Source organism: Phoca vitulina, unplaced genomic scaffold (genome assembly GCF_004348235.1).
Source record: "Phoca vitulina isolate PV1807 unplaced genomic scaffold, GSC_HSeal_1.0 scaffold46, whole genome shotgun sequence".
NCBI classification, from domain to species: domain Eukaryota; kingdom Metazoa; phylum Chordata; class Mammalia; order Carnivora; family Phocidae; genus Phoca; species Phoca vitulina.
Window position 1 is genome coordinate 10,131,374 of NW_022589749.1, and position 27,148 is coordinate 10,158,521.

The 27,148-nt window shown below is 54.3% G+C and overlaps 1 protein-coding gene across 2 annotated transcripts in view; it reads right to left on the reverse strand.

Annotated features, from left to right (window-relative positions):
• Positions 1–27,148, reverse strand: part of PITPNM2 (phosphatidylinositol transfer protein membrane associated 2) — a 132,657-nt gene that overhangs the window by 93,601 nt on the left and 11,908 nt on the right. For both annotated transcript variants that reach the window (XM_032431225.1, XM_032431221.1), the window contains exon 2: positions 8,696–8,802. The gene's annotated coding sequence lies outside the window, so the exon portion shown is untranslated. The remainder of the gene's footprint in view (positions 1–8,695; positions 8,803–27,148) is intronic.

Here is a 27,148-nt window from a genome sequence, read left to right on the forward strand (position 1 = left end):
AGCTGGAGCTGCTCCAGGGCCCACCCTGCCCTACGCCAGCCCCTCCGGGTGAAGAAAGAGATTCGCAGGGTACAAAGCACTGACAGCTGACGGGAGCTTTCCCCAGGGGTGATCAGAAGACAAAAGGGGGGGCGCCTGGGTGGCTCAGTCATTAAGCGTCTGCCTTCGGCTCAGGTCACGATCCCAGGGTCCTGGGATCAAGCCCCACATCAGGCTCCCTGCTCCGCGGGGAGCCTGCTTCTCCCTCTCCCACTCCCCCTGCTTGTGTTCCCTCTCTCGCTGTGTCTCTCTCTGTCAAATAAATAAAATCTTAAAAAAAAAAAAAAAAAGAAGAAGACAAAAGGGGGCACCCTGAAGGCAAATTCCGTATCCTTCAAAACATCCCTGGCAGAGCACCTACTGTGTGCCCAGCACCTACTATGTGCCCAGCACCCACAGTCTAGGGAAAAATAATGATAACAGCTAACACAGACACAGCCCTTCCTGAGCACTTCCAGAAGTCACTGGTCTACTTCCCATGGCAACATGCAGTAGGTCCTAATACTGTCCCCATCTTATAGATGGGGAAACTGAGTCTCAGAGAGGTGAAGGGACCTGCCCCATCTCCCAGCCGGGATCTGAACCCAGCACTTTAGCTCTGGAGTCTGCATTAACCACCACACTACCCAACTCTCCATGTCTATCATTATTTAAAAAAAAAAAAATGCTCTGTAAAATGGGACAGCCACTTTGGAAAAGTCTAGCAGTTCCTCAAAATGTTAGAGAAAGACAGAGTTACCCTAGGACCCAGTGACTCCACTCCTAGGTACATACTCAGGAGGAATGAAACAGAAGTCCGCACAAAAACCTGTACATGAACGTTCACAGTGGGATTATTCGTGATTGCAAGAAAAAAAAAATGATTGTGGTGGGAAAAAAGGTAAATGTCCATCAACGGATGAGTGGATAAACAAAACCTATCCATACAATGGCTATTACTCGGCCAAAAGAACAGTGAGGCATGGACACCTGCCCCAACCTGCACGAGCCTGCAATCATGATACAGCGTGAGAGAATCCGGTCACTAAAGGCCACACGGTGTCTGATCCCATGACACGAAATGTCCAGAGCAGGCGAATCCATAAGGACAGAAACCACACCAATGGCTGCCAGGGGTGTGGGAAGGGAGTGACAGCAAAGGGGTACGGGTTTCTTTTCAGAGTGACAAAAATGTTCTAAAATTTTCTGACGGTTGCATAAGTCTGGGAAGATATGAAATATCATTGAATTGTACATTTTAAATGGGTGAGTTGTATGCCATATAAATTATATCCCAGGCAAGTTGCGAAAAAATCACCACGCTAGGCAAAAGCAGAGGAGTATAAGCCCAGGGCACTTGGGGAGACAGAGTAGGGGGAGTCCCAGCTGCCTGTGGGAGGGGCAAGCTGGGCAGCCCTGGTCACCACCCGGTAGCATTCTGCCGGCTTGCCACTTCTCCAAGCCAGGCCTGTCCCCAGCTTCCTGTGTCAGACACAGGACTTAGGGGCCAGCACAGCACGGGCCATTCTTTGGTAGGAGAGAGGACTCGGGCTGCCTCACCTGGGGCAAGTGCGTCCTCAAACACCCCCTTCAAACTCTGCCTCCGTAGCTCCAGAGTCCCCAGTTCCAGAAGCCTTTCCTGGCCTCAGAGACAGAAGGAACCATTCCCTTGCAAGCCCCCAGCCCCACACAGATGTGGATCCGAGGGCTCCGCCAACGAGGGGCTCAGCCACGGTCCCCAGGCAGCCACAACCCCTGGGATCCGTGGCCAACTCTGATTGCTTGTGTCAGGCAAGGATGTTCATTTAATGAGCACCTACTAAGTGCCAGGTGCCGTGTGAGGTGCTCTGCTCTGGTTTTCTCATTTGCTCTCTTTCCTCTGGTCAGTCTCCAAATCTAGGCCATCTCTGCGAGATGCTTTAGTGGTTGAAGAAAACCTGGCCCTGACCTCAGATGTCCCCTTGAGGCAGGAGTAGAGCGTGGGACGGGCTGGCGCTGGGGCAACCCGTCATGTAAGAGCTGTCCCTCCTGCTGAGATGCCCTCTCCTCTCATCCTCACCTGCTCAGTTCCATTTTCATAAGCTTATTCACGGTAAAGCACTGGGGAGTGAGTGCGCGGTGTTTCCCAAGAGTATTTGGAACGTGAAGGAGGCTCAGCTCCGCTAGAGGGAAGAGGGGAGGCAAGGCTCTCCTTCCAAGCCCCTCGAAGCACAACTCGGATTTATGTTTACCTCTGGCACACAGCACAGCTCAGGCATACAGAAGGTGCTTAATACATGTTGGTTAAATGATGGCCCAACCTCAGGCCGTGCCTCCCGTCTGGGAACCCACCTCCTAGAAAGCTGCTGGCTGAGAACACACCAACAAACCCCCTTTCTTCGGGAAGATGGAGCCCAGAGGGGAAGCGTGAATCCTGAACCCCAACAGCTATGTGTGGGAACTGCACCGAACCCCTTGCGCTAGAGGAGGCTCTGACCGTGAGAAGCACGGCAGGACTGCGGGGAGATCCCTGGCATACCATGTCAGACTGCGGCGCACGGTAGGGAAGGACGGAACTCGGGAGCATGTGCCTGGGTTTCCTTGCCGCCCTCCCCCCTCCTCTGGCCTCCGAGGAAGACGCCAACCAAAGGACAGAAGCTGGCCAGACACCCAGCCCATGGGGCCTCGCGCCTCTCTTCAGCGTCCAGCTGGATCTCCCACCTCCGGGCACCGCGTTCTTGTTAGCCCTGCCCCACGGTCACCTGGGGTCCCAGGGCACTGACCAGAGCCCGGGGCAATGAGAACTGTTTCTGCAGACGGCCCATAAATCAATCAGGGGAAGCAATTTCCAAGTTGTCATTCCTCACTGGTACATTCGTTGTGATGGGGACAGGGCAAGTGAAAAGGCGGGAGGAAAATTCAAACTGAATCTCCCCGCTTTGGCCTTAATAGATTCAGCTTCTCCAAAGGGAGCCAAAGCAAAATCTCTTTACCTTCCCCAGGCAACCTTCGCGCTAAGGAGTCTAAAGACGACACCCGGCGCGCTTGGGTGGCTCAATAGGTTACGTGTCTGCCATAAGCTCAGGTCATGATCCCAGGGTCCTGGGATCGAGCCCCGCATCGGGCTCCTTGCTCAGCGGAGAGCCAGCTTCTCTCTCTCCCTCTGCTGCTCCCCCTGCTTGTGCTCGCTCTCTGTCAAATAAATAAACAAAATCTTAAAAAAAAAAAAAAAAAAGACGATACCCAGATCATCCCATGCAGAGCTGGGAACTTGACAGGCCTTGCTCTGTATCGCGAAGGCCGCAAGTGACTTAGAGCTGGCCATTAGAGTGGGCTTGCAAACTAAAAAAAAAAAAATGTCAGCAGCCTGTTAGCTGCTCACAAAGAAGCACACAGCAGTCCCAGCAGTGAAGTGCAAGGTTGCCCCTCAGTGAGTATAATCAAGGTCAGGGTGCGGCTGGGTCCTCACTGTTTAAGCGAAACCTGTTTTAGGTGACAGCTGTAGGGCAGTGGGATCCCAGCCCCCACCCACCCTCCTGATCCCCTTTGTTATAAGATGGATCAGGGACTTAACCAGACCCCTGTGGTGTGCGGACGGAGTCTGGCTTGGGTTCACTGGGGTATCTTGGGAGGGTGCAGAGGCTGCTCAGTGCCTGACCTTGGATCCCCTGCAGGTGGACAGCTCCCCACTGTCACAGGGGCATCTGGGTTCACTTGTCTGTCTCCCCTGAACTGTGAGCTCCTCGAGAGCAAGCACATCTTAGCTCTGGCCTGGCACTTGGTAGAAGCTCAAAAAAGGCTTCAATAAAATGCATGGGAGTGTTGGCTGATCTACCCCAGAGCTCAGATGTGGCCATCAAGACCCCTGCCCGACTGAAGTCAAAACACCAGCCCAGAGAACGCAGTGGAAGGCCCAGTGTGCCCAGAACTGTCCGCTTATGAAGCCCCGAATTTCTGCTCGCCAGTGGAGTCTGCGATGACCCCATGCTCAGCTGCAGTGTCTGGGGCCAGTCCTTCTTCCCTGAGCCCTCAAATCCCTGCACATCCCCTGCCCAGAGCCGTCTGGCAGATCAGCTACAAAACCACTGGTCGTGGGGCCGGACGCCCGAGTCTTGGCTCTGCCGCTCACCAGATTGCCGTGTGACTTTGGGCAATAACTTCCTTTACTGGGGCTCAGTTTCCTCACAGGTTAAGTGAAAAGGCTGACCTCCTGAGTCCTTCCAAGTCTGTGAGAGCCTGTTCTCTACAAGCCCACACAACAGGGATCGCCTGATTCCTCAGCGATCCCTTTAGGCTCTACCTTTAAGACATGCCTAGAACCCACCTCCCTTACCACATCCACCGCCGCCAGGCTGGCCCAGCCTCCACCACCTCAGGCCCTGACAACAGTCTCCCCGTTGGTCTCTCCGCTTCCTCCCTCCATCCCACCCAGTCCATTCTCAGCACCCTAGCCAGAAACCCACCTTCTAAAGCTCAGTGGGATCCTGGCTCTCCTATGCTCGAACTCCTCAGTACCACCGCATCCTGCTCGGGGTCAGAGTCAAAGTCTCAATAAGACTTGCATGGCCCTGCGGGATGTGGGCTTTCATTACTTCTCCAACCCCTTTCTTGTGCTACCTGTCCCCTCCCTCCTTCCCTCCAGTTTCTAGGACATCCTGGACAAGCTCCTGCCACAGGCCTTTGCACAGGCTGTCTCCCACCTGGATGCTCCTCCTCGAGATAAGCTCCTGGCTCTCTCCTTCGCCTCCTTCAGGCCTTTGCTTAACTGTCCCAACTTGAGAGGCCTTCTTATTTATTTATTTAGCATTAATCCCCATCTGACAGTCTTTGTTTATTGTGTGTCTTCCCACACTAGAGTGTATGCCCAGGAGGGCCAGGATTTTATATGTTGTATCATTCCTTTATACCCAGCTTCCAGAATAGTGGGTACTCGCTAAATACTGAATGAATACATTGACTACAATATATTGAATGGATACATTTTGATCATCTGCAGGTTGGACCATGCTGCTAAAGCGAACAGTCTGGGGCCATACAACCCAGCTTGATTGAATGGCATCATCTCAGGAGTCCTTCTGAGAATCCCAAGCTCTGGACACTGTCTCCAGGAATCAAAGTGATTTCTCTAGGCAGGTTTGCAGCTCAGGACGTGTGTGGAGGAACAAAGCAAGGAAATGACCCAGAGAACACTGACTGGACCTGGTCCCAGGAAGTCTGAGGGTCAGCTCCTAAGCAAATGCTTCCAGGTGCCTCCTTGTAGGGCAAGATGAGGTTACAAACATGGCCTTGGTGAGGGCACTGGACACCGTCCATGGGGAAGTACAAGAGACTCCAGCAGTGGGCTCGTCCTCAGAACAGAGGGAAGGCCGAGATGGGGAAACGGGGAGCAGGATGCAGCCGGAAAGGGGGCTGCCAGTGCCGAGGGCCTGTGGGCAGAGCTCCAGGGGAGCCCCAGCCGGGACAGGGTGGGTGAGACGGAGCCATTGGCCTCGCACGGCCTCAAGGAGGCGGAGGCGGCTTCTCGCCCTGGCCCTGCCGATCCCGGAGTGCGTGAGTGGAGCGCACTCAAGCCCGGCTCTCTGAGAGCCCTGGTACCCTGTGCGAACCTCAACAGGTGACGGGGAGCAGCGACCAGAAACAAAGCCGGAGGAATGCACTGTGCCACCTGGCTGAGAATAAAGTACACTCTCAGGAAGTGCAGCACCTAAGTCAACAGGCAAAGCCAAGGACTGGGCACCGAGAGGCCCCTGAGATGCGGCAGAACAGAGAGGCGGGACAGCCAGAGGCCGGCAGGGCATTCTGCATGCAGGCTGGGGGGGGGGGGGGCGGCCCAGGTCCTGGGCAGCGTGGGCTGTGTGTCAAGGCGCCGCACGAGAAAAAGAAACATGGCTGCGGGAAGTCGTGGGGGGACAGGTGGGGGACTCAGATCCCGCCCAGCTCTCTCCCAGACACGGCAGGGGGACAGCAAAGGAAGGCAGGAAGCGGGCAGCATCTTTGCTGTAGGACACGACGCAGTGTCCGGGAGTCCTGCCTCCTGACTGTGAGCTCCTGCCCCTCCGTGCTCATGGGTGCGGCCTCCCACTCCGGCTAAGCCATCCAACATGCCGATCATCGCAGGCCGGAACCCCGAGCCGCTAACCCTCCCATCTGCAGCCAGCGTGCCTGCAGGCAGGGTTAAGCTTCTGCAGGTGAAGGACAGAAGCCCCCGCCCTGCCATGGGCCTCCAGCCTGGGCCGAGGGGAGGCTGGGAGGCCAGCCTGCGCGGTGGGGACGGAAGTGTGTCAGTGCTGCTGTGGGCTGAGGTCCTGTCGGAGGCATCGGCTCTCTTCCTCCCCAGGAGGAGATAGTGACCTTGTTGAGGCCTCACAGAGACAATGGCAGGAAGCACCCCTCCCTGCGAGAGCTGGGGGAGTCAGGAAGGAAGTGATGACCCGGAGCCGGGGCCTGCAGACCCTCCCCACAGAGGGGGCCGTCAAATGCTAGAAGCTCTGAGCCCCGGCTCAGAACGGCAAACATCTTCACCTTCCACCCGAGTTGGGTGGGTGCCTGAGGGCAGATGCTCTCCCCGGCGGGGACCCCCTCTTTCAGGCAGACCCTCTCTGCAGACGGCCCTGCGTCCAGGCCGAGCAGATGCAGAACACAGCCAGACTGAGCTGAGGCACTCCAGCTGCCCCCTGCCCTGCGCCCACCCCACCCCCACCTCCTGGAAGGAAGGGCTCCTGTTCCTTTGGAGCAAGGAGCTCCTCTAAAAATAGACCCTGCTCCTTAAGCCCTTTCGGAGATGAGGAGGAGACTTCACATTCTCAGCCGCGGGGAAGGCCTGCCTCTCCCCAACCCTCCCAACGCATGCCAGCCGGGGCCCAGTGGTCCGGAGGCCTGTCATGGCCACAAACTCCCACGGGGAGCTCAGAGGCATGTAGGGGCAACCATGATCTTCCCCTCTGCCAACGCAGAGGTGAGACCGTGGGGCGGGTTTCTGGCAACACCAGGGTATAACGTCACGCGGGTGGGACTCCTGCCTCTTCTGTTCCCAGCTTCGTGCCTGGAACCCCAACATGGCACCTGGTCTATCCTGGGGACACAGTAAATGTTCACGGGATAAATGAGTAAAGCAGAGGAATTCCTGAGCACACTTGGGGCTAAGTGGGTGCCCCCAGATAAGATGGCCACAAGGCCACCATCTCTAAAACCCCATAACTGGGGGATGCAGTTGTTCGGAAGGAAAAGAACTGCCTTTGGTGGAAAAGGAAACAGGAAGCAAAGTTGCTGTTGTCAGAGCTCAGGCCTCTGGGACAGAGGAGTGCTCACCAGGGCCCCAAGGCCAGGGCGACCTCCTGCGCCCTGCGGTCCCCAGCCAGCCCTCCGCCACACCCACCCCAGCACCGAGGCTCTGAGACTCTCGGAGAGTGAATTAAAACAAGACAACAAAACAAAAATACAACAGAGCACTCTCTCTTCTTAGCACTTGGAGGCCTTTTTACAGCAACTGAAAAGAATGAGCAATTACAGAGAAAACAGCCCGTGGTGCCAACATGGAAACACAGGAGTGAGGGGGGCACTCGGCGGAGGCCTCGTCTGCTGTGCCCTGTTCCCCAGAAAGGACGGGAGGCCCAGGGGTGGAAAGGGGCTTACCTGGAGCCCCAAGCAAGGAAGGGCGGAGCCTGGGCCTCATCCTTTGGGGAAGCCGGGGCCATATTTGGAAAACCATACCATGTGCTCCAGGGTCTAGACTTGGGGTCCAATCCCAAGCCCACCCCTGACTAGCTGTGTGACCTTGGGCCAGACACTTGCCACTTCTGAGCCTCAGCTTCCTTGTGTAAAATGGGATCCTAATGGATCCGTGTGCTTACAGAGCCAGTGTGTTCACACTGTGTCCAGGGAGGAGCACCAGTGTCACCCCCCGGCCTCTTCACCCCGAACATCCATCCTCCTTGTCCCCAAAGTTCAGACTGGCTGATGAGCGTCCAGGGAGAGGGGTGTGTTGGAGTTTAGAACAAGAGAAGGCAACACCACTTTCCCTGCTCTACCCACCAAAGGCCTCGGCATGACAAGAAGGGGACAGGGCGAGGCCTGTGCCAGAGACTCGGGGACAGGAAATGGGATGAGATGGACAAGAAGCCCAGGGGGACCCAGGGCAGGAGAGAAAGGCTAAGCACTGGGATCCCGCCTAGGCCACCGCTAACTCTCCGGAGGACCTCAGACATGCCATGCCCCCCCGCCCCGCCCCAGCCGCTCAGTTTCTCATCCAGGGAAATGCTTACATGAAAACACACGCATGTTTTGGTCCGTGTCACTGACTACGGCTTGTGGGAAATGCGGCGAGGCAGCGCCCAAGCCCCTGCCCACTGCCAAGGCTTAGGAACTCTGAAACTCCTGTCCTGCCCTGTTTACTGAGAGTGGGGATCCCAGGCTGGGCCAAGGGCTCCAAGAGAAGAGAAGAGAGGTCCCTCAGGGCATACTGTACAGCAGAGACTCACAAGGGCCATCCAAACGGGTTGTATCGTATCTGGGATCTTAAAGAACCACGGAAAGAACATCAGTCCTACCTGCTTAGTGAAGAGCAATCAATATTTGCAAGAAGGAGGATCGATTAATACAATCTACCCCATTAATCAGATAAAGTCAGATGTTTAAGGAAGAGGAAACAGCAAGAGAGCCCCTGCACCCCCAAACTCCAAAGCTAGTGGGCGGTCCTTACCAGTGGGTCCGTGTGAGAAGGCTCCCTCGATGTCCTGCCACAGGAGGAGGGACGACTTGCTAGGCACACGGAAGGGTGTTGGGGACCAGGACACACGTGTCAGCATCCTGCAGGGAGAAGCCAGTGGGGAAGAAGGTGAGACACCAGCTGCTCTGGTCACTCAGGGCAACCCAGCTGGGAAATCGACAGGGCCCGGCCTCATCCTGAGCAACACCAGAGACCGGAAACCTAGCTATGCCGAGGGGAGAGGACAGGGGGTGCTGGGCTGAAGGAGTCTGCACTCAACAAACGGACCCGTCCAGGATGCGGTCCCAGAGGCTGATGCACTCGACACTGCCCAGGGCTCCCTGTGCTTCAGAAGAGAACCAGGACCCACACCCCCAGCACACAGGAGCTTTCTCAGCACTGAAGCCCAGCTCGGCCTCAACCCTGAGATTTTTCACCTATCAACCTATGGGACTGCAGGACCCCAGGCTGCAGAGGGAAGGCAAACAGAAGAGAAGTAGGGAACGGCAGCCTAGAGCTCTTGGCCACCAGCCGGGAGCATCCTGGTGCCCGGGGCGGGGTCAGGAGCAGCGTCACGGGGTGATGCAGACAACTCTCTCCTTCCCATCAAGTCCCTGCAGTTGGGCGGTGTGTAACTGGAGACCCACCTCCGCCAGATATCCGGAGGCCAGAGATGAACACGCACAACATGATGGAAAAGGTGGAGAAATGGATTTCTGGGGAGTCCCGGGTGCAATCAGCCTCCAAGACATCAGAAAATTCACAAGCACCGCTAAAGCCGCCACCCAACCCGGGGCTCCCACCATGGCCCACACTTGCAACTCAACACATGCTTGTTTGTCTGACGCACTTGCCAGACCTCATACGGGGCCCAGGTAGCGGGCAGCGGCCAGGGAGGCTTTCCCCTGACCGTGACCAGAAGGCAGCCCCCCCACCAACCCGCCACAACTGGAGGCTGTAGAAGTCATGGTTCTTTAGGAACCAATCCTCAGCTCCAGAGAGACCCCCGCCAAGAGCTGAGGCCAGGCCCCAGCAGCTCCAGGGACACCAGCCTAGGCTTGCAGGGTCTGGACAGGCACAGGCAAAGTGAGGGGCATTCGGTGGAGGCTCGGGACAGCAGAAGTGATCGAGTGCCGAATGAGGGCACAGGCAGTAAGAGTTCAGAGGAGGGAGAGAATCTAACTGGGGATGGCACAGCAGTGGGAGGTGTGGCTGTGAGCAGGGGAGACCAGCTTTTCACACGCCCACCCTCCGCAGTGCAGGCCCACACTCCCGGAGGAGCCGCGGCCAATTCTGCAAAGTCCTCTTCGGGCCGGGCCTGCAGGAGTTGAGGCTCCGTCTTGGCCGTGCACCTGCCCCTCCTGTCCACAGCCACACCCCCATATACACGCTTGGACCCGCAATGCACAAAATGTCTCAGGGGTCCCAGGTCCCCCGCCCCCGGCTGGGCATGCAGGGGAGGGGGAGAAGGGGGGAGCTCCAGCTTCTCTCCTCTACGTTCCACCGAATTCCACAGCTCACTGCATGCACACACGCCCTGGCTCCCTGTGGTTTCTCCGTTCTGTTTCTTCGCTTCCACCACAAAACCTCTAAACCCAGTGTGAGGTCAGTATAAGTCTCCACCCCCCCCTCCCCCCCCCCCCCCCCCCCCCCCCCCCACCCCCGCTTTTCAGAGGTAAGGAAACCTGCGGGGAGGGAAGGGGCTTTGCCATGGTAACACACCAGTCAGTGGCAAGCCGGATTCTGAAGGCCGGCCCCCCTCCACTCCACCGTGACGCCTCTGGTGGGTGAGAAGGTCAACTGTGACTCAACCCGGCAGAATGAGATCTGCGGGGGCTGCGAGAGAAAAACGCGCACTCCTTACAGAGAGGTGCACCGTGGGGAAATCATTTTTCTGACAAAAAAAGCATTTAAAGTCCAAAAAGTGAATGCAGGATCTGCTTAAGGAGTGAGTTGGCTCCTCGGGGAACCTCTAGGGACCTGGGGAGGTGGGAGGGGAGGGGGGCACAAATCATCACTGGAATGAAATCAGAAGATATTGCCAGGTTTCCTCCATGACCCCTCACACGAAAGGCAAAAAGTCCACCAGCCCATCCCTTAGGGAAGATGAGAAATCACAATAAAACACAAGCCGTTGCTGAGAGCTGTTGCATGCGCCTTCCATGCACACCTGTCGTTGTTGTGGTCTGGGGGGGGCGGGGTACGGAAACCAAATAAGACGTGGTGGTGTATTTGTTGCTGATGATCAGGAACAGAAAGAAAACATGTTACGCCTTTAAGTTTTTCTCCCCAGTTTTATTGAGATATAATTGACAAACCGGTGATATATTTAAAGTGAATGAGACAGGATGTTTGACACACCAGGGAGGGTTCCCACCATAGGGTTAATTAGCACATCCATCACCTCATAGAGCTACGTTTTTTTGGGAGGGGGAGGGGGAGAACACTTAAGTTCTATCCTCTTAGTGAATTTCAATTATACAATACAGTATCATCAACCATACTCATCCTGTTACACGTTAGGTCCTCTCCTTGACGTTTCAAAAGCTAAATCTTCACTACGCCTCCTGAATGATTTGGAAAATGGCCGGGGGGGGGGTGGGTGTGTGTGGGAAAAAATAAATGAATAAAACCCACCTTTTGGAGGAGTCAGAAGGGCTTTCCTGAAAATTTCTCGGATCCCTCACTGATTTCAGTCAGTGGACACGAATTAGTAAGTGAATCTGTTTCTCTATACAACTTCTATTAATAGGATATCGGTCTCTTCTCATCCCCACTAAATAAATGTCAAACAAACACTTAAAGAATACTGGTTTGATGGGGTGCCAAGCTACTAGCTTGCCCAGACGTCTGTATGTCTCGGGCATAAGTTCCAAACGAGTGGGTGGTGTAACTGAAGTTAAACACCGTGGTTTCCATCCCCCGTTGACATGGAGACCGGGAGGCAGAGGAGCGTGCACAGACGGACAGATGCGGAGGGTGGGGGGTACCACGGCCCACCACGCGGGCTGCTGGCCCAGGCCGGGCCGCCACAGCCTTTCCTTCCTTCCCGACGCACGGCTCCTCGTTACTGAGATACAGTCTGCAGGCCACACGTTCACCCTTTTAAAGTGTACGATTTGGCGCATTTAGCGCATTCACAAAGCTGCACGGCCACCCGCGCTCTCTAGTTCCAGAACACTTCTTTCGACCCCGAAGAGAGACCCATACTTTTTACCACGCACTCTCGGTCCCCGCTTGCCAGACCCTGGACAACGCCAACCTGCTTCTGTCTCTATAGATTTGCCTGTTCTGGGCATTCCATACAAATGGGCGTGTAACGTGGCCTTCTGTGTGTCTGAGCATCGTGTTTTCCAGGGTCATCCGTGCTGTAGCAGGGGTCAGCGCTTCCTTCCTTCTTATGGCCGAGTCATAGTCCACTGGAAGAACACCCCATGTTCTGTTTATCCATCCACTGGAGTTGCTTCCACTGTGGGGCTATTGTGAACAGAGCTGCTATGAGCACCCACAGACAAGCTTTTGTGTGCAGGTGTGTTTAATTCTTTGGGATCTATACCTAGGGGTTCCTAACGTATTAATAAAATAACTTAAAACAAGCAATACGTCTGTATTTTTGAAAAGATAAAAAAGGTGCAAGGTGAGCATGAGTTTCAGTCTTGTCCCAGCTCCTCGCCTCAAGAGGCCAAGAGGCCAATACCAATTCTGGGTTGATTCTCCCAGAGGCAGCCTACACACACACGCGCACACACACGCATGCACACACGAGAAACCCGGCAACCAGGGAGGCTGGAGTCAGCCTCAGATGCTTTGGAAAGAGCAGCCCAGGGTCCAGTGCACGTCCCATCTGAAGCCCCTGAGCAGAGAAGAGGTGAGGCGGCTGGGTGGCTGAGGGGAGGCCTGGGGGTGGCGGGCTCTGCCATCTCTCAGCTCTGTGGCCTCGAGCAACTTAACCTGTGTGCTTAACCTCCCTGGGACTCAGCTTCCTTCTCCGTCAAAGAGCGCTGACACGGGTACCCACGTTACAGAACCGCTGTCAAGAGCCGAGGAGCTACGGAGAGCAAGCGCTAGGCGCCGTGCCCGGCCCACGGTAAGTGCTCAGTGTCTGCTGCGCTGTGGTTCAACTGCTGCTCATCCCTCTGACCTGGTCCTCGGTTTCCCCATCTGGAAGATGGAGGCGGGCACCTCCCACGCACAGTTACAGCGTGGAACACACAAGACCGCTGGGCCCAGCGTGCTACCATTTCTGAGTGGCCGGCGCTCAGGAAAGTCAGACCAGCTACACTGCGTCCCCGCACCCGGCGTCAGGCTCCAGGCCCCTCCCCAAGGAGATGCCAGATCTCCCTGCTCCCGCCCGCAGCTCTGACTTCTCCCAGCTGAGCTCCCCACACACGCCCTCCCACATGCACAAAGGAGGAGCCTGCATCTTGGACCCCACACCTTGGACGGGTCTCTGGATTTCTTATTTCTTGCCGCCCCCCCCCCCCACACACACCCTCCTTCCAGATCCTTCTCTCTGCTTTCTTGACAGACACTGTACTCTGGAGCTGAGCTTCCTTCTCTGAATCCCAGACTGTGGAGGCAGCAGGGAAACCCTCAAGGACCTTCAAAGTTGAGAGCCCTCAAGTGAGGAAGGAAGCATTCACAGGGCCATCAGAAAGCTGTTAGGAGCAATTTTCCTCCCAGGGGCAAAAGGCAAAGCAGAGGCCGAGGAAGAAACCCGGACCTGGGAAGGCCGACCAGGGAAGAGAAACTGAACAATACTTCCTTGGGCGTGCAAAAGTTCACGGGAGAGAAAACCAGCGCGCGCACACGCACACACACGCACACACATGCACGCACACACTCACAACAAAAAGGAGAAATTCTTAGCCCGCAGCAGTTGGTAGCATTATGTAAAATTCCAAGCCCACAAAAATATCATTTGGATGATAAAAAGTTAAATTTAGCTAAGTACAGAGTGACTAATACTATGAGGGACAGGCAGCACCCCCAGTTGCCTGGAGCTGATACAGCTGGCTTCTAGAAACTTCTGACAAGTAACCAGGGCCTGGTGCGGCACAGAATAACAGATTATATAATAGGGGGCACAGCCACTAGTGATACAAAATAGACCGTGAGCGCTGCAGCCTCCGGGAGGGAGGGGACAGCCCCGCTCTGGCTTGAGCTTCTCCAGCAGAACCTCGCCTCCGGAAGCCCGGGCCGCAGGCATCTGGGCGTCCAGAGGCATCCGAGAGGGGAGCCAGGCCTTGGAGGGTGTGTGCGAGCGGGCCCACCGGCCTCTCCGCAAAGATCTTTTCCCAGAGTGGTTGTGGCAGGCGGTTACCGTGGCGGACCCAATGAGCCGCGGCCTCGTGCAGTCCCGGCCCTCTGAATCTAGTCTGGCCCCAAGCCCCGTTCTAACCGACAGAACGGGCTGGAAGTAGCCCTGGGCCAGGTTCGGGCCCCAGCCTTGAGGAAGGCCTGGCCAAGAACTGAAGGCAGAGAGACTCAAACAGATATTTGCACACCTCTGTTCAGAGCAGCAACTGTTCACGAAAGGAAAAGGTGGACAGCACTCAAGTGTCCATCCACGGATGAATGGATAAACAAAACGTGGTCCGGCCACACAGTGGAGTATTGCTCAGTCTTAAAAAGGAAGACCATTGTGGATGAGCCCGGAGGACACAAGCCAGTCACAAGTGAACAAATACCGCGTGGTTCCACCCACCTGAGGTACCCCGAGGAGTCTCGTTCACAGGGACAGAAAGTAGAAGGGTAGGCGCCAGGGGCTGCGGAGGGAGGGAGAGTTGTTGTGCAACAGGGACAGAGCCTCAGCCTTGCAAGACGACAGAGTTCTGGAGGTGGGAGGGTGGTGAAGGCCGCACAACAGAGTGAATACACCTAATGCCACTGAACTGGACACTTGGAAATGGCTAACATGGTAAGTTTTATGTTATGTGTATTTTACTACAATAAAAAATTAGATTAAAAAAAGGAGGCGGAGGAGGAGGCCTGCATGCTTCTGTGTTTGTGTGCTGGGGGGAAGCAGCCACCATGGAGGAAGCCCAACTCTCAGGAGATCCCCGAGCTGTGAGAAGCCCAAGCCAGCCCCGGGGAGAGGGGATGAAGAGGGGAACCACCGTCCCAGCCAAGAGCTCCAGCTGATAGAGCCCAGTGCCAACCCCGACTTACAAGCCATGGGAGTGGGGCCATCTTGGAAATGGATCTTCCGCCCCCAGGCAAGCTGTCCCAGCTGACACCAGCGGAGCAGAGATGAGCTGTCCCCACCAAGCCCTGCCCAAATTGCCATGGTGTGAGCAAATAAAATGGTTGATGTTTTAAGCCACTAAGTTGGAGAGCACTCTGTTGCAGCGATGGATGACTGACCCAGCGGTCAGGATCTCCAATGGCTTTGGGGGAAATGTCTGTTCCTAATGTGAGACCGATGCAGGTCTTTCACGTGCTCACAGGTGAGTCACAAAGACAAGGCCTGAATAAGTCCCAGGAGGAGACCCCTTTTCTACTCCCGAATCCCAACAGAACACGTGCTGAAATCCAACAGCTGCTGTGCAGGCCGGGGGTCTCTCCAACTGTCCGTCGCAGCAGCCAGGCCTTCTGCTCACTGACTCGACCGTCCTGTCCAGGGCAGAGATGTGTACACTATGCACGCAGATGCTCCCTGTGTGTGTGGGGGGGGGCAGGGGATGACCCCAGGGATGGGGCTGAGACCAGAGTTCTCGCTGGGCTGGCTCTGGGTGGGTCAGTTCCCTCCTCTGGGATCCATTTCTCCATGTGTCCAGTGAGGAGGCTGACCTCTACGGGGCCTCTCCATTCAGCCCCAACATTCTGCAACCTTCTAGTTTCGGCAGAAGGGAGTGCGGGAATGTAATCCGGAACACTGAACACAGGCCAGATGACCGGTGCCAGGATTTACAAGGCGGGCACCCACACTCCTCCAGCTCTGCTTCCTGAGAACCCCGCTCTCGTCTCTGTGCCCGTCACAGACCGTTCTTTCCACAGTGCTTCCTGTGCCGGTCTGGCACGGTCCAGTTTCCTCTTCCTAAGTGACATCCGTAGCCCCCAGACTCAAGGTGGGACTGGGAGAGTAGTTCTGTGAGTAGGGGAATGTGCACCCCTTCCAAGCCTGGCCCCTAAAATGCCCACGTGATCCTCAACGCCCTCTGTCTTCACTCACCAGCCAGCTGACTGCCCAGGTCCAGGGGAGGACCCCAAGGGAACCCCAGGGGGTGGCAGAAACACCACAGGAAAGGATGCTGGATCCCCGAGTCACTGCATGGAGGCCACCCCCAGAGCATCCAAGTTAACTGCAAGAGTGAGAACAAGCCTCTTTATTGGGATAAGCCACTGAGACTATAATAATCACCAACCTAGTTAGCAGTTCAGGGAGATCAGATATCGACCGGTTCTGCACCAAGCAAGCACACGCTAAGCCCACGATGAGAGCTTCTTCACGGATCCAAGCCCCACTCATACTACCTGCTTCCCAAAACCTTACAACCTAGGTTCGCATCCCCCAAACACTAGATGAATAAAGAAAGAAAGAAACCAAAAAAGAAGGAGAAAACCTAAGACTCCTGAGGACAATCTATAAGCAAATGAGTAAAAATTTTAGCTGTGTGCTTCCTGGTAGGCAAAGCAAAGAGGGAAATCTGCTGGGCCACAGAGCTCTTGCCAATAGTGAAAAACATCCTGGTTCATGCTAAGAAACAAACTTTTCCCTGCTAAGAGCTCTAAGGGAATGCTCCCTGGGGTCTCCACGTGAAGGACTCGGTGTTCGGGCAGGAGGCAGCAAGAGGCGGCCGAGCTTGCCCTGAAAGCTGTCCCCTCAGCTGGTGGCCCAACTGCTCTTGACTGTGGTGAGCTCCTGAGTAATTCCTCCTCCTTGTTAATGTCAACACGGCAGCACGTGACGATGACGGAAAAGGGTTACATACCGTACCACTGACAGGATGTTCAGACCATCTGGCTACTCGACGCAGAATCTGTGGTCGGACACACGCCCATCCACAAAGGCTACGCCTTGGACTGCTGGAGGCTGGGCTGATGGAGGCCCGGCCCCGGCTCGCTCCCAACCACGGGGACCCGAGAGAGGGGTCTGCAGCCCGAGTCTCCGCTGGCCTGTGCCCCATTGGCCTCCGCCCCTGCGGGCCGAGAGCAGAGCCCTCAAACTCCCACCTTCTGCTCTGTCTGGGCTGAGCAGCGATAATAACAGTCTCACTTCCATTTATCAAGGACCCCCTCGGGCCTCGAGTGCTCCAAACAAGACTTCACTCGGCAAGACAGCTCGAATCTGCAGCCACCTGGGGGATTTCTCCAGCGATCCCGTGGGGCTGCTGCGGATTCTCAGGCAAATCCGGCGCCGTTCGCTTGTGTTTGAAGCTGCTTCTACTGAAGCTTTGTCACGCTCGGGGGTGGGGGCAGGGACAAGGGTCCGGTATCGCGGCTCCAGGAGGACAGAGAATGGCAGCCTTCACCTTGCCCACGTGAGAACTTCTTCCTTCTGTCCCATGTGGCTCTGCTGAATTGTGATACCAAGCTGAATTTCTGGGTTGACATTAAATGTTTTCCTTTTTTAAGGAATTTGGGGTGTTGGGTGGGCTGTTTCATTAGTAAAAGCAAGAAAGTTCCATTCGGAGCCTGTTCAAAAGTAGCGATTTTCTTAATGGGAAGCGTACGCTCACCACCCACATGAGGAGCTATGTCAGCTCAGCAATCACAGTGGCCTCTGAATTCGGTAGGTCGTGTCACCTTCTTGACAAACGTGAGTCAAATGGAAACTCGTCACAGGTGCCTGGGTGGCCTCCCGTGGTGGCTTCAGGCTCTGACAAAGGCTTTCAGATGGGCGCACCATAGGGAAGGTAGGGCTATGTTTCCATCAACCATGAACCCACAGCGTTCGGGGCTCTTTCACAACCAAAACACTCTAAGACATAAAACGCCCCAGCCAGGGTGTTCAGGGACCGGGCAGCACCCGGTTTGGGCTCTGGTGCCATGCGGCCACCTCGCCTCCTGGAATCGGAGTTTGAGCCATGCAGCACGGGGTGAGACAGTGTGGCTCGGAGTGATCACAAGCGGGTCGCCCAGTCCCAGGGTGGCCAGGACACGCTGGTCCACATCAGGGGGCTCTCCGTGGCCTCGGAACCAACCCGGGGTCCTGCTCTTTCCTGGGACACATGCTTCACTCTCTGCAAGTAGGGGGAGGACCAGAGACCCATGCATGGACAGAGGACCCTGAAAAAAGTCATAACCCACGGCCAGACATGGCACAAGGCCCTTTCTCCACCGAAGCAGCGTTGCCTGAGTGAGAGACAGCTCGCGCACACACCCTCTAAAAGCCGAGGCTCCACGGGTCACATGCCCAGCACCTCAAGGAGGCTGGTGACAGAGCAAAAGGCCAGGTGACAACTCTGGGACACTCTTCCGTGCTGGTCAGATCCCTGGAGCCCCAGCATCTACTCTGAGCCTCCGAGCAGTCTCAGACAGACGTCCGCTCTACTCCCCAGCTTCTAGGTGGGACAAGGCAAATGCTCTTTTTTGCAAACGTTATCTGAGCCACTGGGGACACAGGAATCTGGTGACAAAGATCACACCCAGTCACTGCTTGTGGAGGCTCACTCATAGGAGGCTCAGAAAACACCCAGCAGCGGGCCAGGGACAAGCTTCTTGTCTCATTTCCGAGACAGCACCTCAGGATGGGGGAGGCCAGCCTCAGGCCCTCATGTCAGAAGCGGGATCTTTTCGGGGACCATGGAGCCCCTACAGGCCCAGACGAGCTCCTTCCCCAGGGAGGTCTCTGTCTCCCGCCCTCAACGTCCCCGGAGTGGCTCTCATACCCGGGTGGGTGGTCAGCACCAGGCACCACAAACTCTTGCCAGTTCAAGGTGACATGAGAACATGCTTAACGGAGCAAGCTGTTCAAAAAGCTCCATATACATTCTCTTGGCATTCTTAGATTAGATCTTTCCTACTTCTTAGTGTCCTCTGCTCACAAGAGGATGGCTACAGGGAACAGATGCTGTTCTGTGTATGTGGTTAATTACACAGGACACAAAATTTACCATCTTAAGCATTTGTACAACCATCACCACCATCCCTCTCCAGTATGTTCCATCCTCCCAAACAGAAATTCTGTACCCCTTAAAACATACTTCCCACTGTCCCTCCTCCAGCCCCTGGTAATGTCTGTGAGTCATATAGCTCTTTAAAGATAATGTCCTGGGGCACCTGGGTGGCTCAGTCGGTGAAGCATCTGCCTTTGGCTCAGGTCATGATCCCAGGGTCCTGGAATCAAGCCCCACATCAGGCTCCCTGCTCAGTGGGGAGCCTGCTTCTCTCTCTCCCTCTGCTGCTTCCCCTGCTTATGCTCTGTCTCTCTCTAATAAATAAATAAAATCTTTAAAAAAATAATAATAATATTCTTACCTTAGCAAAATTATTTTGTAATTTTACAGGTCCTGTTGTAATTTTAAAGCATCTGGTGCTTCTCGGATTCTTGGTGATGGACAAGTTGACAGAGGAGGGGCAGCCCCCACCAGGAAGACACCTCCCAGGCACCACCCGCCAGGAGGAATCAAGGGCCCCCCCCGTGCCGTGTGCAAGTGGGCCCCTAATGGGAGCCGGCGTCCTTAACCAGCTGTGCCAGGAACTCTGCTAGAGCTGCCCTTTGCGGTGGAAAAGGCTCTCACACGGTTTTCTCCAGATTTTCATTTTACTTAAAAGCTCTTCCTTGCCTGGGGTTTTGAGGTTAAAAACCACTGCCTCGCACTCACACATTGTAAGTGGGAGTGTAAATTGGCACTACCTTTATGGAGAGCACTTTAGCAACAGCTACGGAAAATAAAAGGAAAACACCCCTCAACCTAGCAGTTCTACTTCTGGGAATTTAGTCCACAGATAGGAGAGGAAATGTGCATGAAAACCTCCAGACCAGGATGGAGACTCGCTGCGGCACTTTTTGCTTTCAGGCTTCTGCCATTACAATACAAAACGCTGTGAAACAGATTTAACTAATGATGATACATCCATCAAACGAACACGAAGCGCAGCATTAAAGAAGCCTGGGCAATCTAAGTGAACCAACATAGGGCCGCCGCCAGGATTTACCAATTGTTAAGTCAAAATAGCAGGAGCACAATGGTAGGCAGCCATTTGTGAGTTTTTTTTTTCCCTAAGTAATACATATTCATATATGCAGAGAATCTTCCTGAGAGAGTACACACATGCACAAAACTTAGCGATGGTAGTCGCCTCTGGGGAGAAAAATAGGGAAACCACAGACAAGAGTACAAACAAGTCAGCTTGGTACCAAGTGTAAGGTGTTTACGTAGCCAAAGAATGGTTTTCATATCAAGTATGGCCTTTATCCTCTATTTTATTTTATTTTAACTAATCATTACACCCAACATGGGGCTTGAACTCACAACCTTGAGACTGAGTCACCTGCTCCACCAACTGAGCCCACCAGGCACCCCATCCTCTATTTTATTATTTTATCATAACTGATGAGTCTCAAGCTCCATAAATCAAAGAACATATCTAATTTATTTTTAAAACCCGGCTAATGCCTGGCATAACATCATGTACAATTTTATGTGTGTGTTTTGTAATTTTTTTTAATAAATGAAAGAATAAGTGGATGATTAAGTGAATGGATAGTGAGAAAAGCATTTGAAAAATTATAAATGTTCTTTGAAGACTAGAAAGCTGTGAGTCTTGAGCTGTTAGGGAAGGAAGAGTAGAGTGGAAACAGGAACTGGTTGATAATTGATTATCTCGGTAGAAAAAGCAGACTCATTAAAGGACGATACACACCACGGACAGTACGGGTAAGTTGCTGTTAGAAGTTTACTGGACAAGAAGGCACCCGGCTGGCTCAGTCGGAAGAGTGTATGACTCTTGACCCCAGGGTTGTGAGTTCAAGCCGACACTGGGTGTAGAGGTGACTTAAATAAATTAATTTTTTTTAAAGGGAAGTTTATTGAATGAGAGTTTTTAAAATTTAAATTTCAGTTAACTATATTTTTTAAAAAGCCAACATTTAATGTTTCTTTTGATACAGAAGAATGCAAAGAAAATAACGAGTGGTCCAAATGATTTTAAAATATTTTTTAAGACCCTATTCCAGGTCACCTTTTAATTGCATAACCATACATTCCTAAAGAATCAGAAAGTAGATCAAAAAGCCATCACTTTTCCAGTGAGGCAATAATACTTTTTAAAAAGCTCCCCAGGGATTGGTGCGAACCCAGCTTGGAAACTCTTGCCCTATGAACGTCCACAACCCGTCTGACAGTGGCCAGCAACCCTGACCCTTTAGAAGTGGGCTGACCAGCAGAGCAAGGTCACCAGGCTGCCCGGAAAAAGCTGTCACAAAGCCCAAGAACTTCAGTTACACTGGCCCCCGCCGGGGGTGGGGGGGGAGGGTCGTACCACGACCGTGGCTAAACCAAGGCAAAAAATTAGCAGCAGCAAAACCGCACTGAGGAGAGAAAAGGAAAAGAGAGAGGAAAAAGGGAAGGCTACCTGACAAGGAATTAGTGGGAGCCCATGGGCTCAGCCCGAGGGCCGTCTGGCAGCCACACCCCATCCCATCCCTCTGAGCACAGCCCTGCTCCCACGGCCAAGCTCCATCTGCATCCTCGTGGGGCCGGCCTGCTGAGTGATTCAGAAATCCCTAAGAGACTGAATTATACCTAATGTCCACCGTTTACCAAAGAGAGGCAAGAAGTGCCTTCGAGAAAGAGCAGGAGCATTACCGGGGCCATGGGAAGACCTCCTCGGCCCCGAAGCTCCTGAGGTGACCTCAGCCGAATGACCACAAGTGGCCCCGTCTGTGCTCTGGCTTCTACCAGGGCTTCCGATACCCGGACTCTCCTCACCAGCCACCCTGGGGATGCCCAGGCAGGACACGCGACGGGGTGACCAGGTGACCCTGAGGGCCCATCTTGGAGAACATACTGAGGTCCTCTTTCCACATGTTGTGTCCCCAGTCCGGGATTGGTGCTGAGCTTAAGACATTCTCAGAGATTCCCCAGAAGTGTGTGAGGATGGCGTTGTGGGCCCTCTTATCACAGAGGAAATTCTGCTTCAGGGAGCTCAGTCTAAACCCCACAGACACAAAATGGGACCACCAGATTCGGGGTGCCGGGCTCCTGACTCCCTGGCCACACCTCCATAATCCCAACAGTGGACGGGAAGCTCAGCCCCATGAAACAGCCTCCACCTGACCCCGGGAGGGATCTGCAATGCTCTGCATCGCATCACTGTCCCTACATTTCCCGGGATTCTGGGCTTCAGGGAGGCAAAGCAGGTGCAGGAGCTGCCCAAGACCTCCTGGCTGTTACTCTTATTTCTAACCAGGAAAGAAGGCCACCGGCTTGTGGACACCCAAGCCCGATGCCAAACATACTTCTTCCCATCAATCTACCTGCCTGTGACCTCTGACACCTAGGAGAGTGATGGTGGCTGCGTACCTATTTTGGGGCTTGGCCACCACACTGTCTCACTACTTCTAATTACTTTTCAGTGTGTCTACTTCGAAAACCTAAGAGGAACACTGTATCCATTTCAAAACATTAATTCTGCAAGCTCCTTTCCAGGAGTTCTGCACTTCCTTTTCCCAGCCCGCTGGCCTGGCTTCAATCTACAAAGATGTTTAATATTGATGGCAGGGGGTAAGCGTGTCTCAAAGGGATGCCTCTCCCAGCAGGAGTTTCTAGACACTGTTGTGACACAATCTGCAAAAGCATTCTGGGCCCCTCAAACATCCTTTGCAAGATGCTGCCACAGTGTTTCGTTATTAAGGGGTAAGTCGCTACCGATTGGAGACGTTCTTTGTCAACTGCAATCTTGTGTCCATCCTTCAATCTCGAGGTTATTAAGAGTAATGGATTTGAACTTTATCAAATGCTTTTCTGGAATCTACTGAGAGTATCTAAGTGGGTTTTTCTCTCTTTTTGCTTCTCGTACATCTGCTCATAAATAATCATCTGCTTATGTTTTTGAGACTGGTCCACAACCCAGTATAATATGCACACACACACACACACACACACACACACAACGGTACACCATCTGAACAGCAGGCTGGTATCTGTGATTTCATGGGTCACACCCAGGGCACAGTGAGGACTAGAGGAACCATATACAAATCGGGTGAATCATAGAGGGCTTCCTATAGGAGGTGGCAGAGAAGACCGAGGAATATCTGGATTTGAGTCCTGCCTCATGTGGAGCCCAAAGGCATGCTTTCCTAGCTCACAATTTTCTCCACAGTAAAACAGAAGTAATCATAGAGCAAAAGAGCCCTTCAGAGGCACCCAGCTCAGCCTCCTACAACTGCAGATGGAGACAGGTTCAAAGAGGAGAGCTGATTTGGCCAGGGCCACAGGCCACCCCTACAGTCTTTCTTGGCTCCAAGGGGAGGGGAGAGAAACAAAGAGAGCTTTGAGATCTTGGGCAGAAAGGAAGGGCAGAGAACCTGGGTGTGTATGACTTTCCCTGTAATAAACGTTCTTGTTGCTACCTGGGAAGGGGCATGAGTCAGGAGGCGGCCAGTGTGCTCGACTCAGGGTGTAGAGGGCAGCGGTCGGAGGGCCTGCCGGGGAGAAGGGGGTGACCCTGGAGCCTCTCCCTCACACACCCAGGTCAATAGGGATGTCCCTACCTTGTGTACCAACACACGTGAGCAGACACACAGGAATGGCTTTTCACAGTCATTCACTCACTCATTCATTCGACCAGTATGGAGACTACACTGGGCTGAAGGGTGTGCCCCCCAAAACTCATGCCCTTCTTGGAACCTCAAAATGTGACCTTATTTAGAAATAGGATCTTTACAGATACCTTAGTTAAGGTGAGGTCACACTGGACTAGGGGGGCCCTGATCCAGTATGACTGGTGTCCTCACAAGAAGAGACCCAGACACACACACACACACACACACACACACACACAGAGGGAGGACAACCACACAGACACAGAGGTGGAGACAGGAGGCGTGTGTCTGCGAGTCAAGCTACACCAAGGACAGCCGGCCACCACGAGCAGCGAGGAGCGAGGCCTGGACCAGATTCTCCCTCAGAGCCCCCCGAAGGAACAAACGCTGCCCACGCCCTGCGCGCGTACTTCTGACCTCCAGAACCGTGAGAGAATACGTTTCTGTGTTTTAAGGCCCGCAGGGTGCGGTGCTTGGCTACACAGCCCCAGGAATCGAATACGAAGACAGAGAAGCAGCCCTGGGGTTTGCCTACAGAGCAGGAGGCTCCATGAGGCACGGCCGGGGCGGGGGGGGGGGGGGGGTTGGTTGGTGTGGCCTGGAACCCCTCCAATCACGTCACGCCTTCCTCCCTGCCCCAGTCTGCACAGGCCTCACCCTCCCAGGCAGCCACACTTCTGCTGCACCCCCAGAACTCTTGGAAGCCTGTGACCTCTCCCTGGTAGAGACCCGGGATCCCGGCACCTCTGCAGGCCACAGCAAGGGTGAATCAAAGGCTTGCCAAGCGCTGAGAGGCACCAGGCACCGTGCGAGGCACACACACTCCCCTTGAAATCTCACGACCAGCCAAAGGCAGGTGAGCCAACAGAAGAGCCACCGGTGAGCCGGTGACCCACTCGGTCCCCCAGCAGGTCTGTGGCAGGGCCACACACCCGCGCTGTCTGCACGGGGCCTCGACCACACGCAGGGTCCATTCCTCTGCGCACCCCCGCCTGACTCCCCCGGGGGCTGCAGCTGCACCTGCCCTCAGCGGAGCCGGCTCCCACTCGCTTTGCAGCTGCGGACGCCAGGGACCCTGGGCAGATGGCATCTGCTCTTTGAAAAGGTATTTATCTTTCCACTCACTGAGAGCAAGCAACGCCATAAAAGGACATGCCCGACGTCAGGTGCACAAGTGTTCCATAGAGACGGATGTCGTGCACACACAGGGACTGCTCTTGGCCGTTAACTGCCAGGAACACCCTCCCCAAAGAGCAGGAGGACCAGTGCACAGGCTTGCCGCTGAGCTGGGGGGCCTTGGCGGGGTCTCTTCCGATGCCTGGGGGAGGCTCCCTAAAAGCAAAAGCAAGGTGGGATCCAGCCCAAGTCTCACCTGAGGTCCAAGACAAGCCTAATTGGTTTTTTTTTTCCTACCATTTTAATCATTTTTAAATGCACCATTCACAGGACATTCAGTGTTGTGCAACCACCACCACAATTTCTAGAACATTTTCATCATCCCAAACAGAAGCTCTATACCCACTAAACACTAACTCCTCCCCCCGGACCCCGGTCACCACCATTCTACTTTTGGTCTCTATGAATGTGCCCATTCTGGGCTCCACATACAAGCAGAATCATACAATACTGTTCTCTTGTGACTGGTTTCTCTCACCCACCTTAATGTTTTTGAGCTTCACCCACACACATGTCAGAAACCCCCTCCTTTTTTTTTTTTTTTTTTTTAAGATTTATTTACTTGAGAGAGAGAGAGAAAGCAGGGGGAGGGGCAGAGGGAGAGAGAATCTCAAGCAGACTCCGGCTGAGCATGGAGACTGACACAAGGCCGATCCCACGACCCTGAGATCACAACCTGAGCCGAAATCAAGAGTCAGATGCTCAACTGAGCCACCCGGGAGCCCTTCCCTCCTTTTTTATGGCTAAACGATATTCCACTGGATGGACATCCATGTTCGTCCATGCACCAGCTGATGGACGGTTGGGTTGTTCCCACCTTCTGCCTATGAACAGTGATGCTAGGAACGTGGTGCACAAACAGCTGTTCAGGTCCCTGTTCTCAGTGCTTTTGAGAGTGGAACCGCTGGGTCCCAGGCTGACTGTGTCTCACGGTTTCAGGAACCCCCGGACTGTTGCTGCAGCAGCTGCCCGTTTCACGCTCCCACCAGCGTGCACAAGGCTTCTCATCTCTCCACACCCTCATCAACACTCATTACTTCCAATTTTTGGAGAATAGCCACGCCTGAGATTCGAAAAGGAGGATTTCTGAAAAGAGTGGCATCTGCCCACTTCACGCGCGCCGTTCTGTGCAGAGCCGCAGAGGACGTGCTGGGTGCAGCGGAGTCAAGAAACACCAGTTCCAGCCCTGGTGCTTCCAGCTGGGCAGCTCGGGACAAATACTTCGGCCCCTCGGAGCCTCAGCTACGTCTCCGTAGGAACGGAGCTAAGGGGCCGCGTGTCCCTTCCCGCCAGAGGCAAGGCGGCGTACTCGCCACAGGACCAGAAGAGTGAGTATTTTCATAAACTCTAGGGATGGCACATCGGTAGTGGGAGAGGGGTTGGTTTCAACTTCCCTCGACATGGCTTTTATGATAATGTATGGAAAGGACTAAATACTTTTCCTTCCAACCTCCTCCTTCTCTGCCTTTGACTGGAGAAGCCAAATGACGGGAAACAGGAGCAAGATGAAAGAGCAGGAAAAATTCTAGGTGATCTACGATAATTACTGGACACGCTCACACACACACACACACACACACACACACACACTCATGGCACTCAAACCTCATTGTAGACTCATAGTTTGCCCCAATCGATTACGTCACCAGATCCAGAGCAGGATCATCCCAACCTGTCAGGAGAGGGAATGAAGGCCCAGGGAGAGGGAGCAACCTGCCCAAGGTCACACGGCACAGGGTCCATGGGGCCTCGGGTCTCCTGGTGCCATCCAGCCCAAGCACAAAGTGGCTGTGGACACTGGCCTCCATGCAGGGCGGGGCCCAGAGCTCGTCCTTCCTCATCATGAGCTGCAGCAGGAGCACCTGTCTGTCTGTCTGTCTCTCTCTCTCTCTTTCTCACACACACAGATGGAGATCTTGACCGAGAAGCCGAGGCTGCCTGGGGAACCAAGTTGCAGGAAGGAAACAGGACCCTCTCTCCTCGCTGGCAGGAGAAGCATGGAGGGCCCCCAGCCTGCTATCTCCATAGTGACAGAATCACAGAGGCTGTGGGGCTAAAAATAAAACCTCTACCTCCTGAAACCCCCGTCTGTTCAGCTCCAGCTGCATGGGGGCTTGCCAAAGCTCGGTGCCACTCGGCGACCAACACCTAAGCAGCAAGGGAAGGCCGTGAGCCCTGAAAACAGGGGACAGTACACCCGGGTCTCCGGTAACACAGAGCACCATCTGTGACACGCCCCTGAAGAGTCGGCGAAGACTGGCACCCACGGGGTCCCGGACTCATGTCACCCACAGGCTCCGTGCAGGTGAGTGCCAGCAAGCAAGGAGCACCCTGCCCCCCAGGCACAAACATTCCAGCACAAACAAGTACTCTCTTCATGGCAGCCTCAGGAGGCTCCACTTAAGCCTTGGAAGTAAGAAGTGTTTCTTCTCCAAGTGCACCACGGGACAAGTTTGTCCACTTAAAAAAAAAAAGAAAGAAAGTTTACATAATGCTTAGATTCCCGGGTGGGCTCTCAAAAGCATACTTAACTCCAAAATGGGTCCATGGTATGG